Genomic DNA, 13,846 nt, shown 5'->3' on the forward strand with positions numbered 1-13,846 from the left:
GGAGATCTACGTATCCGTATCGCCAAGCTTGCCTTCCACGCCAAGGAAAGTCCCATCCGGACACGGGACGAAGTTTTCAATCTTGTATCTTCATAGTCTTGGAGTCCGGTCGATGATGATAGTCCGGCCGATGATAGTTCGACTGATGATGGTAGTCCGGCTATCCGGACACCCCCTAATCCAGGACTCCCATAGTAGCCCCTGAACCAGGCTTCAATGACGATAAGTCCGGCGCGTATATTGCTTGGCATTGCAAGGCGGGTTCCTCCTCCGAATGATAGAAAATTGTGAACACCAGGATAGTGTCCGGCTCTGCAAAATAAATTCCACATTCCACCGTAGAGAGAATAATATATACACAAGTTCAATCTGCTGACGTTTTTTGCGGCACGACGTCACGCCACTACCAAGCCATTACTTGAATCGTTTTTTACTCTACCACCTCAGTGCATTTAGCGAAGCGGTTTCCTTGGCACGTCTTGTCGAAGCAGAGATCGTGTTCCCCCTTAATCCGGGATTCTCATCAATACGGACGTGGGTAACCCAACCGCGCCATTGATGGTGACGCTTGGGAGAAAAGCGAGTTTTACCAGGCCGGTGGGGGACGCGTAGACCTCGTCCGCCCATATAAGGGATAAGGATTCACCTTTTCACCTACGCCTTCTTCCTCCTTTGCTTATCCATCTCCACGCACTCGAGCTCCAGCGCCCAAGCCCGCACATCTCGTCTCAACCTTCCCCAGTTATGTCCGGAGCGGGAGGCAAGTGGATGACCTCCTCCGTTACGGAGGAGCACATCGAAAGACTGCGCAGCGTCGGCTACCTGTCCGGCGACATCGCACACCGGCTGCCCGACGAGGGGCAGCTCATCCCCACCCCCAGGCCCCATGAGAGGGTCGTTTTTCTTCCCCACTTCCTCCGCGGACTGGGTTTTCCACTTCACCCCTTTGTCCGGGGGCTCATGTTCTACTACGGCCTGGATTTCCATGATCTGGCGCCGAACTTCATCCTCAACATCTCGGCGTTTATCGTCGTGTGCGAGGCCTTCCTCTGCATCCAGCCCCACTTCGGCTTGTGGCTCAAGACCTTCAATGTCAAGCCGAAGGTAGTGAAGGGCACTCAAGCGGAGTGCGGAGGCGCCATGTTGGGCAAGATGCCCAATGTCCTTTGGTTCGAAGGGGCCTTCGTGGGTCAAGGGGTGGCAATCGGGGTGGTTCTATATCACCGAGCCGCGCGACCCTAAGTGGGCGGCGGCCCCCGAGTTCAGATCTGGTATCCCTACGCAGCTCACCTCCTGGAAAGAGAAGGGCTTGCTGTGGGGTAGTTCGGAGGAGCTGACGGGACTCCAAGCCTGTATCCAGAAGCTGGTGAAGAAGCTCATGCTGGTTAACATGGTCCAAGTCATGCTCGTCCGCCGGATTCTCCCATGCCAAGAGTGGGCATTCAATCTGTGGGAGTTCAATCCGGAACAGCACCAGGCACTGAGCGGGCTCTTCGACACGTCTTACGAAGGCGCCTGGAGGGTGCTGTTTAAGGGCGCCGAAGCCCCCGCATCCGCGACTGAAGATCGCGGATTTCGCTCGCAGCGCCAAGCCGACGAGGTGAGTGATTCTACCCCTTTACGGGACACTTGCTTTTCATAGTTTGACTCTATGCGGGTTTTAATTTCCCCCTTTCCTTTGACAGGACTGGATGAGGAAGGCGGAGCAGATTATCTGCCAAGCTCCCATGCCAGAAAACCCAGTAGACGCCCATCTAGCGAGGCTGCTGGTTCCGGCACCGCACGTGGTGCCGGAGAAGAAGGCCAAGAAGGAGGCCACGGGTGCTCGAAAGAGTTCCCGTTTTCAGGTGTCCGACGACTCCGGGGCGGACTCCTCCCCCGAAAATGAGGAGGAGAAAGAGGACTCTCTCCCAGAGGAGGGAGAGAGGAAGAGGAAGGCTTCCCCAACAGGGGAGGCCGAAGGGTCCAAGAGGGGAAGGACTATTCCCCCGGACAGCTCCGCCAACATCAACGTTGGCAAGGAAGAATGGCCTTCAAGGGCCAGGCCTCCAGCGAGATCGTAAGTATCCGGATTCCTGAGTGATTTATAATTTCTTTTTCTGTGTCACATGGTGTCATTCTGATGCCGCATGCTGCCTGTAGTCCGGCCAATGATGATCTCCCCGCTTCATCGAGCGGGTCGTTGGCTCCGTCAGATGTAGATTCCATCCCGACCGCCTCCACCCCTCACGACACCGAGGACGCCGAGGTGGGATCCCAAGAAGGGACCCATCAGGGGGAGGCTCCGGAGGCGCCACAAGGCTTCCTCCCGGACTTTGCGCCGGACTCCATATCAGAACCCGCAGTGGTTCCGGAGTCCGGCCGGCGGCCCCTTCGCACGAAGGGCAAGACCGTGACGCCGGCGGCTTCCATCCAACCGGAGGCGCCGGGCAATTTGTTGGAGGCGATGCGGAGCGCTTCCATTGAGGAAGAACACCGCACTATTATGAGTGCGGTGATTTAGAAGGTACAGCTTGCCAAGAGCGGGCTGACCGAAGCCTGCAGTAGCCTTCTATCAGGCTTTGAGGTAAGAAGTTAAAAAGTATGCAATGTAATACCGCATAGACAGTAGCCCCTGATGCTCGGTTCGGTGTTCGGAAAGAAAAGCCGGATTGAGGATCTGAAAAAAAAGAAGATATACGTAGGGTTGCTAAAAAATTATGTCAATATGGGTTGCAGGCTGCGCTGCTGACCTCTGCCGCACTGACTGCGGAGGTCGGTGCTTTGAAGCAGGAGCTCGAGTGGTCCGAGCAAGAGCTCGGCCGCGCCAAGAAGCAGCTCCAGGACCAAGAAGGTGAGTAACACCACTTTGAACTTGTACCTTACAGAAAAGGATTTAGGTTGCAACAAAAAATAACAAGGATAACATGGGTACTGCAGGGGCCACAAACGAGATGGCGACCCTGAAGGAGGCCGTGTCTGCGGCCGAACGCAATGCGGCCGCGGAACGGGCAGAGCGAGAAAAGCAGGAGGCGCGGGTGGCGGTGGTTCAGCAAGAGCTCCAGGCTCTCATGGAAAAGCATGAGAGTTTGGAGCCTGACTCAAAGACTCGAGAGTCCGAGCTTGCCTCGGCTCTCGAAAGTGCCAAGACTGCCAAGACCGATGCCCATAAGTCCCTTCAGGAGATTGAGTTGGTGAGGAAGATAGCGGCGGGTAAGGCATTTTTCATGCAAAGCAAGCATGTGAATGTAAATTACGTGTTACTTACCCGAATTCGGAGCTCTTCAGGGGCGTTTGCAGATCTGCCTCGCAGCGTGTCTGATGCCGCCGTATTCTACCGAGCCGAGGAGGGGAGCTCAACGGAGAAGGTCTTCTGGTCTCAGTATGCTGAGGCCGGCCATCCGGTGCCCCCTAGCGACCAGCTGAAGCAGCTGGTCGAGCTCCACAAGGTGGCCGAGCAGGCCATGAAGGGCCTCATAGTCCGGCTGTGGCCTGGAGAGGCCATGCCTAGGAGCTACTTCGGTCTCATGCGACGGTTGGTGGATGCGTGCCCCTGGGTGGAGGTTATCAAGCGCTCCGCCTGTATTGAAGGTGCTCGTCGGGCCCTTGCCCGCGCAAAGGTGCATTGGGGCAAGCTGGATGCGGAGAAGCTAATCACTGACGCGCCACCAGCGGGCAAGGAATATCGTACGCCCGAGATGTACTATAAGACTGTCCTGAAGGGTGCCCGCAAAATTGCGGATGAGTGCCCCAGGGATGTAATTATTGAGTAAATTTGCAATGTGTTATCCTGTGCGCTGAAAATTTTGTTCATATGCGCTAAGCAACGCTTGTTAATTTAAAATATTACCTTCTGTGCGGCCGTTTATTAAATCTGAGAGATGGCAAGTCGTCGGCTTCAGCCCCCATGCCACGAGTGCTGGGGTGTTCGGGATAAACTTGAGCGCTCTTGTTCCCATTTTTGGGTCCATCTAGGGAGGCGCTCAACACAACGAACAAGGCAACCGGACTTATAGTGCTTGAACACTCTCACTTAGCCATAGAATTCTATAATTTTAAATTTCGGCGAAGCCCCTAGTATTCGGAAGACCGAATTTGGGGCGCTATCCACGCCTTCGTCGGACATTATCCGGAACTTCGCTCGAAGCGGCGTAGGTCTTTAAGGACCCGAAAGGACCTCTTGAACAGCGACCAGTCTCTCGCCTTATCATGACAGTCAGTTTTAGCTTTCTCCACTGAGGCGTTAACCCGGCTCAACCGGGGCACAATCGCAGTGGTTCTCCCAGTGCTACCTTAGCCGATAGAACGGAACGTAAGGTGCCAAACATGAGAGCCGGGCAAACCCAACTATTGACCCAAGACATGATTCGGAGCCGATTCATATAATGCTATAAGTTCGGGGTGCCGCACTTGTGAAAGTGTTCGGACTTTATCACACCATAATGCGGGGAACATAAGCCCCTGGTGTATTTGGCTGTACCAAAATGTACGGATGCAACATGTCGTAAATGAACATATATATATATATAAGGTAATGCAATTATGGGCAAAAAGTGCTGCATTTTATTCGAGAAGAGCTTCTATGAGTGCAGAATGATACAAATAGTGCGGAAAGCAAGGGATTGGACGAATTAAAGGCGTCTCCCTCCAGGGGTAGGCCGCGAAATGGTGTATTTAACAAATTTAATGCTCGTAATGGAGACCACCTGAGTGTTCGTCGCGGCCTTTGTCCCTCCCTGACTGTTGCATCATGAGTTCGGCAGGTTCACCGCCGGACAGAGTTCTGTATAAAAAAGAGAGAAATAAAAGATAAAAAGAGCGACACACTTGGGAGCCCCTGGTGTGGTCGAACCGCACTCTGGGTCTGTTGTGGTTGTGCCTCTCCCCCTATGCCCATGGTATCTCCATGGCGTAATTATGTACGCGGAGAGTTTGTCTTACAATTGTGCGAGGGCTGGGGTTGAGGCCGCATTGCTACGCGTGCTCGGAACGTGCCAGGTGGTCTTGGTTGATGTTGCTCCGAGCGCGTTTGGCCGTGTCCGGTCGTTTAACGGCCGGACTCGAAAATTGCCTTAAAAGGCTGCTCTGTACTTCTGCCGCGAGAGCCGCTGTATGTTCCTCCGTTCAGAGGGAGCGTTCCGTGTTTCCATTGACCGTGATGACTCCACGAGGGCCTGGCATCTTGAGCTTAAGGTATGCATAATGCGGCACCGCGTTGAATTTTGCGAACGCGGTTCGTCCGAGCAGAGCATGATAGCCACTGCGAAACGGGACTATGTCGAAGATTAACTCCTCGCTTCAGAAATTATCCGGGGATCCGAAGACCACTTCCAGTGTGACTGAGCCTGTACAACTGGCCTCGACACCTGGTATGACGCCTTTGAAGGTTGTCTTTGTAGGTTTAATCCTTGAAGGGTCTATGCCCATCTTGCGCACTGTATCCTGATAAAGCAGGTTCAGGCTACTGCCGCCGTCCTTCAGGACTCTCGTGAGGTAAAATCCATCGACGATTGGGTCTAAAACCAATGCGGCGAATCCGCCATGACGGATACTGGTCGGATGGTCTCTTCGATCGAAAGTGATCGGGCAAGAGGACCATGGGTTGAATTTTGGGGCGACTGACTCCATCGCATATACGTCCCTTAGTGCACGCTTCCGCTCCCTCTTGGGGATATGCGTTGCGTATATCATGTTTACTGTCCGAACTTGAGGGGGGAATCCCTTTTGTCCTCTGTTGTTCGGCGGCCGGGTCTCTTCCTCGTCATCGCTGTGTAGCTCCTTGTCATTGTTTTCGGTGATTAATTTGCCTGCCTGCTTGAATACCCAACAATCTCTGTTGGTGTGGTTAGCTGGCTTTTCGGGGGTTCCATGTATTTGACAGGAGCGGTCGAGTATTCGGTCCAAGTGGGACGGGCCCGGAGTGGTTCTTTTGAATGGCTTCTTCCGTTGACCGGGCTTGGAGCCTCGGAATCCGGCGTTGACTGCCGTATCCTCATTGCTGTCGCCATTAATGCGGCGTTTGTTTTTGTTTTGACGCGACCTGCCATTGCGGTCCTTGGTATCCGGACTGCCAGCATTTTTGCTGAGGTTGTTGCTGCGAGCTAGCCAGCTATCCTCTCCCGCACAGAAGCGGGTCATGAGTGATGTGAGGGCTGCCATGGATTTCGGTTTTTCCTGTCCTAGGTGCTGGGCCAGCCACTCGTCGCGGATGTTATGTTTGAAGGCAGCGAGGGCCTCTGCGTCCGGACAGTCGGCGATTTGATTTTTCTTTGTTAAGAACCGTGTCCAGAATTGCCTGGCCGATTCGTCTGGCTGCTGGATTATGTGGCTTAGGTCATCTGCGTCCGGTGGTCACACATACGTGCCCTGGAAGTTGTCGAGGAATGCGGCTTCCAGGTCTTCCCAGCATCCAATTGACTCTGCGGGCAGGCTGTTAAGCTAATGCCGAGCCGGTCCTTTAAGCTTGAGCGGAAGATATTTGATGGCGTGAAGATCGTCGCCGCGGGCCATATGTATATGGAGGAGATAATCCTCAATCCAAACCGCGGGGTCTGTTGTGCCATCGTAGGATTCGATATTAACGGGTTTAAACCCTTAAGGGATTTGATGATCCATTACTTCGTCAGTGAAGCATAGTGGGTGTGCGGCGCCTCTGTATTGAGCAATATCGCGACGTAGCTCGAGAAAGCGTTGTCTGCTATGTTCGGCCCGGCCAGAGTAGTTGTATCTAGCGCGACGGTATTCGTCGTGGGTCTTGGGGCGCCCACGTGATCCATAGATAGATCTGGATTGTCTTGCCTTGTCCTCCAATATATCCCGCAAGTCCGGCGCGTTCCCCCGTGGCTTCATGCTTTTTGAGCGATGTCGGGGTACGGTTCTGGTGGAGGGCTTGCATGCCTCTCTGTCGCGGCCACGAGGTGATCGGTCTGCCGTATTGTGCGCTGGTGATGCAGGTTTGTACGCTTCCTCCTCTAGTCGGGGGAGCAACTTGCGTTTTGGGTAACTTTTGGAGGGGCGTTCGAGTTCATACTCTTCGGCCGCAAGGACCTCGGTCCATCTGTCGGCCAGTAGGTCTTGATCAGCTTGAAGCTGTTGCTGCTTTTTCTTTAGGCTGTTTGCCATGGCCGTTAGCTTGCGTCTGAAACACTCTTGTTCGACGGGATCCTCAGGCACGACGAATTCATCGTCGTCGAGGCTTGTCTCGTCTCCGGAGGAAGGTAAGTAATTATCATCCTCGACCTCTTCGTCTGCCGCCCTCTGGTGAGGGCTTGCTTCTGCCTCCTCCTGCGCTGGATCGTGCTGGAGGGGGTTGTCTTCGGCACTTTCCGGGGTGTTATTATCTCCTGTGCCGGAATCTCTATTCTTGCTGTGGCGGGATTTAGAGCGGCGCCGCTGATGCCGGCGCTTGGGCTGTTTCTTTAAGGAATCGGCCTCCGTTGCTTGTTTGCCGTCCCCGTCTTTTGGGGTGTCCACCATGTATATGTCGTATGACGAGGTGGTCTTCCAGTGTCCTGTAGGCACTGGTTCTTGATAGTCTCCGGCATCATCGTCCATACCGTCAATGTCTTTGGAGTCGTAGTCGAGTACTTCGGTTGGATCGTCGACGGTGGCTACGAAGTGGGTGGCGGGTGGGCTCTGAATTTCTTCATCGTCCGCATCCCAACCATCCTGGTCGTAGTTCGGCCAGGGCTCTCCGGATAGCGAGAGATGCTTCAGCGAATTTAAGATATTGCCGAAGGGTGAGTGCTGAAAGATGTCCGCAGCGGTGAATTCCATGATCGGCGCCCAATCGGATTCGACTGGCAGGGGCGCAGGAGGTTCGGAGTCCGGCAGGGAGTCCGGCACATTGGAGTCATGAGCTTTATGCGGGACAAGGTAAGTGTTCGGCTCCATCGCCGTAGAAGTTGCAGCTCCCGAGGCGGTGTCCAGCCATCCGTCCTCGATCTGAGCGATCGGCTCCGGACTATGGGTCGGAGCGGATTCGTGTGCGGCCTCCAAGGTGTTGTCCGGCGGCAGAGTTAGGTTGTGCCCATCGTGACAGCGCGGCACACTCGACTGTGGCTCAGATCCATCGAAGATCAAGTCCCCGCGGATATCGGCCGTGAAGTTTAGGCTTCCAAACCTGACCTGACGGCCAGGGGCGTAGCTTTCGATCTGCTCCAGATGGCCAAGTGAGTTGGCCCGCAGTGCGAAGCCGCCGAATACGAAGATCTGTCCGGGGAGAAAAGTCTCACCCAGGACTGCGTCGTTGTTGATTGAAGAGGCCATCAAGCCTATCGGTGACGACATAGAGGAACTCTCAATGAAAGCACCAATGTCGGTGTCAAAACCGGCGGATCTCGGGTAGGGGGTCCCGAACTGTGCGTCTAGGCGGATGGTAACAGGAGACAAGGGACATGATGTTTTACCCAGGTTCGGGCCCTCTTGATGGAGGTAAAACCCTACGTCCTGCTTGATTGATATTGATATTGTGGATGTTTACAAGAGTGGATCTACCACGAGATCAAGGAGGCTAAACCCTAGAAGCTAGCCTATGGTATGATTGTAATGGTTGTTGTTGTGTCCTACGGACTAGAGCCATCCGGTTTATATAGACACCGGAGAGGGCTAGGGTTACATAGAGTCGGTTACAATGGTAGGAGATCTACGTATCCGTATCGCCAAGCTTGCCTTCCACGCCAAGGAAAGTCCCATCCGGACACGGGACGAAGTTTTCAATCTTGTATCTTCATAGTCTTGGAGTCCGGTCGATGATGATAGTCCGGCCGATGATAGTTCGGCTGATGATGGTAGTCCGGCTATCCGGACACCCCCTAATCCAGGACTCCCTCAACGACCTTGTTGAGGTAGTTCACATCGAAGACATTGTGCTAACAGTTCATCAACTCAAGCCAAATGTTAGGAAACTATTCTTCGTCGATGACGTAAGGCCCGTATACTGCAATCTACATCAAGTACTCTAAATTGTGCCATATTACATGACTACAAATTTTGTAGGTTATTAATGCATATGCACACATTAGCAATGTTGCAACTGATGCTACATCATTCATTTCCACCGTAGAAAGCAGAAGATTGCTAGGCGAATTTGGGGGTATTCCAATGGGATGCAAAAGCCCAGATGTTGCTAATGTAGCAACGAAATTTGTAGGACGCAAAATGGTATGCATATTTCCTGGCTTGTTTAATTGTATATCTTGATTTTCCCTAAATTGAGTCCGCTTTAATTTTCTGCCAGGTACGTGTCCCAATGAATGTGCACATCATGCACTGGTTATTACTCGTGTTTAATTTAGACAAAGAAGAGATCCAGGTCCTAAACTCCAACCAAGCATATTGTGACATTGCCAAGGAAACTGCACTGGTAAGCTTGCTCTCTTGCTGCCTCTTACCATCATGTGAGACTTTTTTAAAAGCACTAATGAATCCCTTGAATTACTCCTCGTACACCAGGTGGAGTCCATTCAGGCATATATCAACGAAGCGGTCGAGGATGGCTTGGTAACACCGCCTAAACCCATCAATATTACCCAGTGGAAAACCACTTGCTATACTAACATACCACAACAAACGGATGGGTACGTATAGGCAGCTACATGATTCCTCACCTACACTACAATACTTAACTTCAACTTTACATCACAATTATTCCTGTGGGGCATACACACTCAAATACATGTTGACATGGGACGGAGATAAAATTACCGAGGATTTCACACAGGTCTGCCAAACACTAAATTACATTTGCAATCATGCACTACCTATGCTTCACCCCTATCCTAACCTATGCGTCGCTATCTAATTCAGGCAGAAATACATATTTTCAGCTGGAAAATATGTACAAAACTGCTGCGTTCGGATTGCAACAAGCTTCGGAAAAAATCATACAAGAATCCTATAACGGTAAGTTCTACAGAACTAGCATTTCATGTCATGTAGTTCCTACCTTTCATGATCACCACTATTTCCTCTATAGAGGGACGAGTACGAAGCCAGCATTCCAGAGGAACGAAAAGGTGAAGACGACGACGTCACGATTATCACCGACCCTGATGTTACAAAGAAAGCAGACACATCCGGTGCCCCAAAGCGTAAACGTGGACGCCCGAGGAAGAATGCCCCTCCTAGTAATCCAGTGAAACAACGATTTAACACCGAGACTATCGCTAAACAAGTGGAGTTGCAAAGACGCAAGCGCAAACCATCAAACGCCGTGTCCAGCCCATTCGTAAAGCCATGAGTGGGCTACACGGAGAGGCGCTTCAAGGGCAGTTCCAAATGATTGATCTTCATAGCATGTTCTTTGAATTAAAGGCTACACTTATGTTCTGATGTTTTTGCATTTTATTTGTATGCTTATGTCCATCCAAATGCTTAACTTTTCATTGGCTCTTTTTTTAAGTATACAGTTCCGATTTAAGTGGATGATGATTATGGCTGAGGCAGCGTAATTAAGGAAGAAAAATCATAGCATATAGAACACATGACCAATGATGTAAATATCATGGTTACACTACTATCTCTCACATCACGAGTTGAGTGGGACATTATTACCTCGCCAGCAAAAGGAACAGAATCAATAATGCAGCTAGCTTGCTGGATTACTTCGGTCCACTCCACAAGAAAAATTACAGGCTGCAGCACCAGCAGTCAATGCACACACATAACCGTATTGTCAAATGCCAGCCTCTCCTGCAGAAAAGAAGAAAGAATAGCATCAGGAACACAATGTACCATTTTTATAGAGCCTCTCCTGCAGCCTCTCCTGCAGAAAAGAAGAAAGTATGCACACAAGTTGAGAACATCACACTGCATGAAATTTCCTTTTTTTACTGCATGAAATTTCTCATTGGATTGAGACAGTTACATGTCAAACTGGCAACACACATTACACAGATCGATTACACCTTATACTGAACAAAAATGGCAGCAAAAAAGACAAGATACAAAACACCACTGGCAACCTCCTGGGCACAATTATATTTCTTCTTAAATCAAGATAATTACCTTATTCTGAAAAAAATGGCAGCGAAAAAGACAAGGTACAAAACACCACAGGGAACCTCCTGGGCACTTCTATTTCTTCTCAAATCAAGATAATTAGCAATCCAGTTGCTGTAACTCATGCTCCTTTTTCTCAATCTTATCCTTCTAGCCTCCCGGTTAAAAGAGCAAAATCAGCAAAACAGGGCGCACATGGTCATAACCGTCGAATATGAAACCAAGAAAATAATATTAAATCAAAACAGGATCACCTGGCGCGCCTGGGCAGTTCACAATTTTCACATTATCGAAACCAAGTCACAAATGAAATTTAGTTTTCTAAGATGACTCCAGGGGGAGACGGATCATAATCTAAAACACATTGTCAGCCCATTTGAGAGGCGGTGATCGCTGCCTGGAGCATGGCTTGAGCTTCAGCTTGAAGAGGATCAGCAACTCACTCCAGGTTGCCACTTGCCTACTCCAGTGGCCATCAACAGTCCACAATCAGTATGGATTGTAAAGCCCAATCCTCATGTGTGTGACGCCTCTCTGAACGAGCCATATGTGTTGATCTTCAGAACATCTTCTGGTGGTGGAGACCATCTCTGAATTTTTGTAACGCTTCAGTTTGCTTTCTACTAGCAATGGTGCATGTGCACATGCACATATAGACTAATGTTAATTTATCTACATATATAATAGTTATATTGACCATAGTGATTACTTTTTTGCTGCCGTTAGAATTGATTCACATACGTGATACATACCAAGATTACACAGTTCACAAAATTGAATCTTTGGAGACTGCCCTCATAAACAATTCAGCAACCTTACCTTAACAACAGTGTAGCAGTACCTGTTAGTGCAAAATGTCAAGATCAACCATGCCAAGAAAGTAGAAATAAAGAGGAATTATATAACTATCAAATCATATTTATAGTACTAGCTGTTATGAGAAATATATATGTTTTGGCTGACCTGATAACCAAGATAAGAGCAAAAAAGATTAATCAACACTTGACGAACTGTCGATGATGGGCAAACCGGATGCAAAGGAAAAAAGTTTTTTTTCATTTTTATTTTCAGAGTGCCCTCCTCTTTTCTTTGTTAGCTCCATGCATGACATCATTTGTGCCAGCTTTTTCCTAAATAACCATTATCTATGTATGTATTCCATATATAAATGAAAGATTATGCATGTATCACGGTGTCTCAGTGGGTAATTTCACATGGATCTAATCCTAGAACATGTAGATTATTTAAAAAAAATGAAGGAATAGCCATAAAACAAATTATGTATGACGAGCTATTTGGGTAAGATAAAGATCTGAAAACTGGCCACAGGGCACTGGCTTGTCCCTGATGTAGGACAGGCTAGACCATCCACAACTCTATCTTTTCATTAAATTCAACTTTACTTGGTTTGAAAGACACAATCATATCCCACACGAACACTTACAATCCTTTCTAACTATAGTCATATTTTATCCTACAACTTTTCTAATAGATATGTACATGCAGTGGCATGCTTTATTTGACCATCTACAGTTCACAAAATTTTCAACCAGTTACAAGGACCCAAAAGTTTAGGTAAATCTGTGTGTGGAAAGTCATTAACCACAAAATGAAGCATCGTTAACTACTTGGAAAGCAGGGATCATAGAAAATTGACAACATTATGTTCGCTTCTTTAAGCCTTCTGGTAACATGAAGTACATATAAGGCAAAGAAGAAATGGAATAACAGATCCGTACCTTCTGAAAAACAGTTATGATCAAATTCATCCATGAACACTTTATGGCAATCATCATCTTGAGATTCCTACAGAGAATAACAATTATGATGCTGTATTATTTATGAACCACATGCCAAATTGAATAGGGAAAAGACCACCTTTCAGCCAATAGGGCAAGTAGAAGGATTGCTCCTAGTAAGGGAAACATTGACTACATTTGTGCGCTCAATACTTAGTGGCTCAGCACCAGATGATCATTACACATGATCACATGATCAAATGAATGCCATAACTGCAAATACACGACAAGTAGGAAATGAATGTAAGTTCTGCAAAGGCAGTTAAAACTGAGAATCAATATAAAGTCTGAATCTCCTCGTAACTGTTTTTCACAGCACAAAGGTTCTGAACCCAAGTTTGGTACTCCACATAGCACCAAGAGTTCATACAAAAGGTTATAAGCTATGGTGTTTGCGAGATATCCATAAATTTCTTCCAGTGGAACAAGCCCAGGAAATAGCATTTGCCACAAATAATATGAGGGAGGTGAATTGGCACGTTGGTTCTCTAATGCACAATACAACTAGCAAGAGAAATTCCAATGAATTGTACCGTGTTGAGTATTACCTACTGACTGAAATCAATGTAATCGAAATCACCGGGACGAGCTCCTTAATGAGAAGGAAGGGGGGGATACCTTTTTACTGCGGCGAGCTTCAGCTGAGCTCCTCCACTGGTCGTAATCCATTTTACCTGATCCACAGATGCAAAGAAAAAATGTCAAGAACTCCCCAATCAAACCACGCTGGCAACTAGCAAGGGGGATGCGCTCATCTAATCGATGACGATGGGCGACATTTGGGTGATGACGCTGCAGCGATGAGGAAGAGACCTGGCGCTGCGGCGGGAAGGAGTACGGCCGGGGCGCTGCGCGAGGTAGCCGGGGAGGTTGCTGACGGGAGTATTCCAGGCGGGGAGCCATCACGCTAGAATCGGCCGGCGAGGGCTGCCGCGGGGGCCGGACTCCGGCTACGGTACCCGTGCAGAGGGTGGACTTGGGTCAGGGCTGGCTAGCCTTGGCGGGGCAGATTCGGCGACGAAGGGTTCGCGCGGGGCGGGGCTCTTGGCGGGGCAGATCCGGCGACG

At 49.6% G+C, this 13,846-nt stretch overlaps 1 long non-coding RNA gene across 3 annotated transcripts; it reads right to left on the reverse strand.

Moving 5' to 3' along the window:
• Positions 1-8,796: 8,796 nt before the first annotated feature.
• Positions 8,797-13,840, reverse strand: LOC119348912. Of its 3 annotated transcripts, none has more exons than XR_005169161.1 (5): positions 13,398-13,840; positions 12,859-12,992; positions 12,720-12,786; positions 10,534-11,821; positions 8,797-10,103 (listed from the first exon to the last, which is right to left on the reverse strand). It is a non-coding gene; the product is annotated as an uncharacterized LOC119348912 (long non-coding RNA). The 3 variants fall into 3 exon arrangements; XR_005169163.1 differs by lacking the exon at positions 8,797-10,103 and having other exon boundaries at positions 11,192-11,821; positions 13,398-13,453; positions 13,593-13,840; XR_005169162.1 differs by lacking the exon at positions 8,797-10,103 and having other exon boundaries at positions 11,192-12,786.
• Between the last annotated feature and the right edge of the window lie 6 nt (positions 13,841-13,846).

This window comes from Triticum dicoccoides, chromosome 1B (genome assembly GCF_002162155.2).
Source record: "Triticum dicoccoides isolate Atlit2015 ecotype Zavitan chromosome 1B, WEW_v2.0, whole genome shotgun sequence".
In the NCBI taxonomy this organism is placed as follows: domain Eukaryota; kingdom Viridiplantae; phylum Streptophyta; class Magnoliopsida; order Poales; family Poaceae; genus Triticum; species Triticum dicoccoides.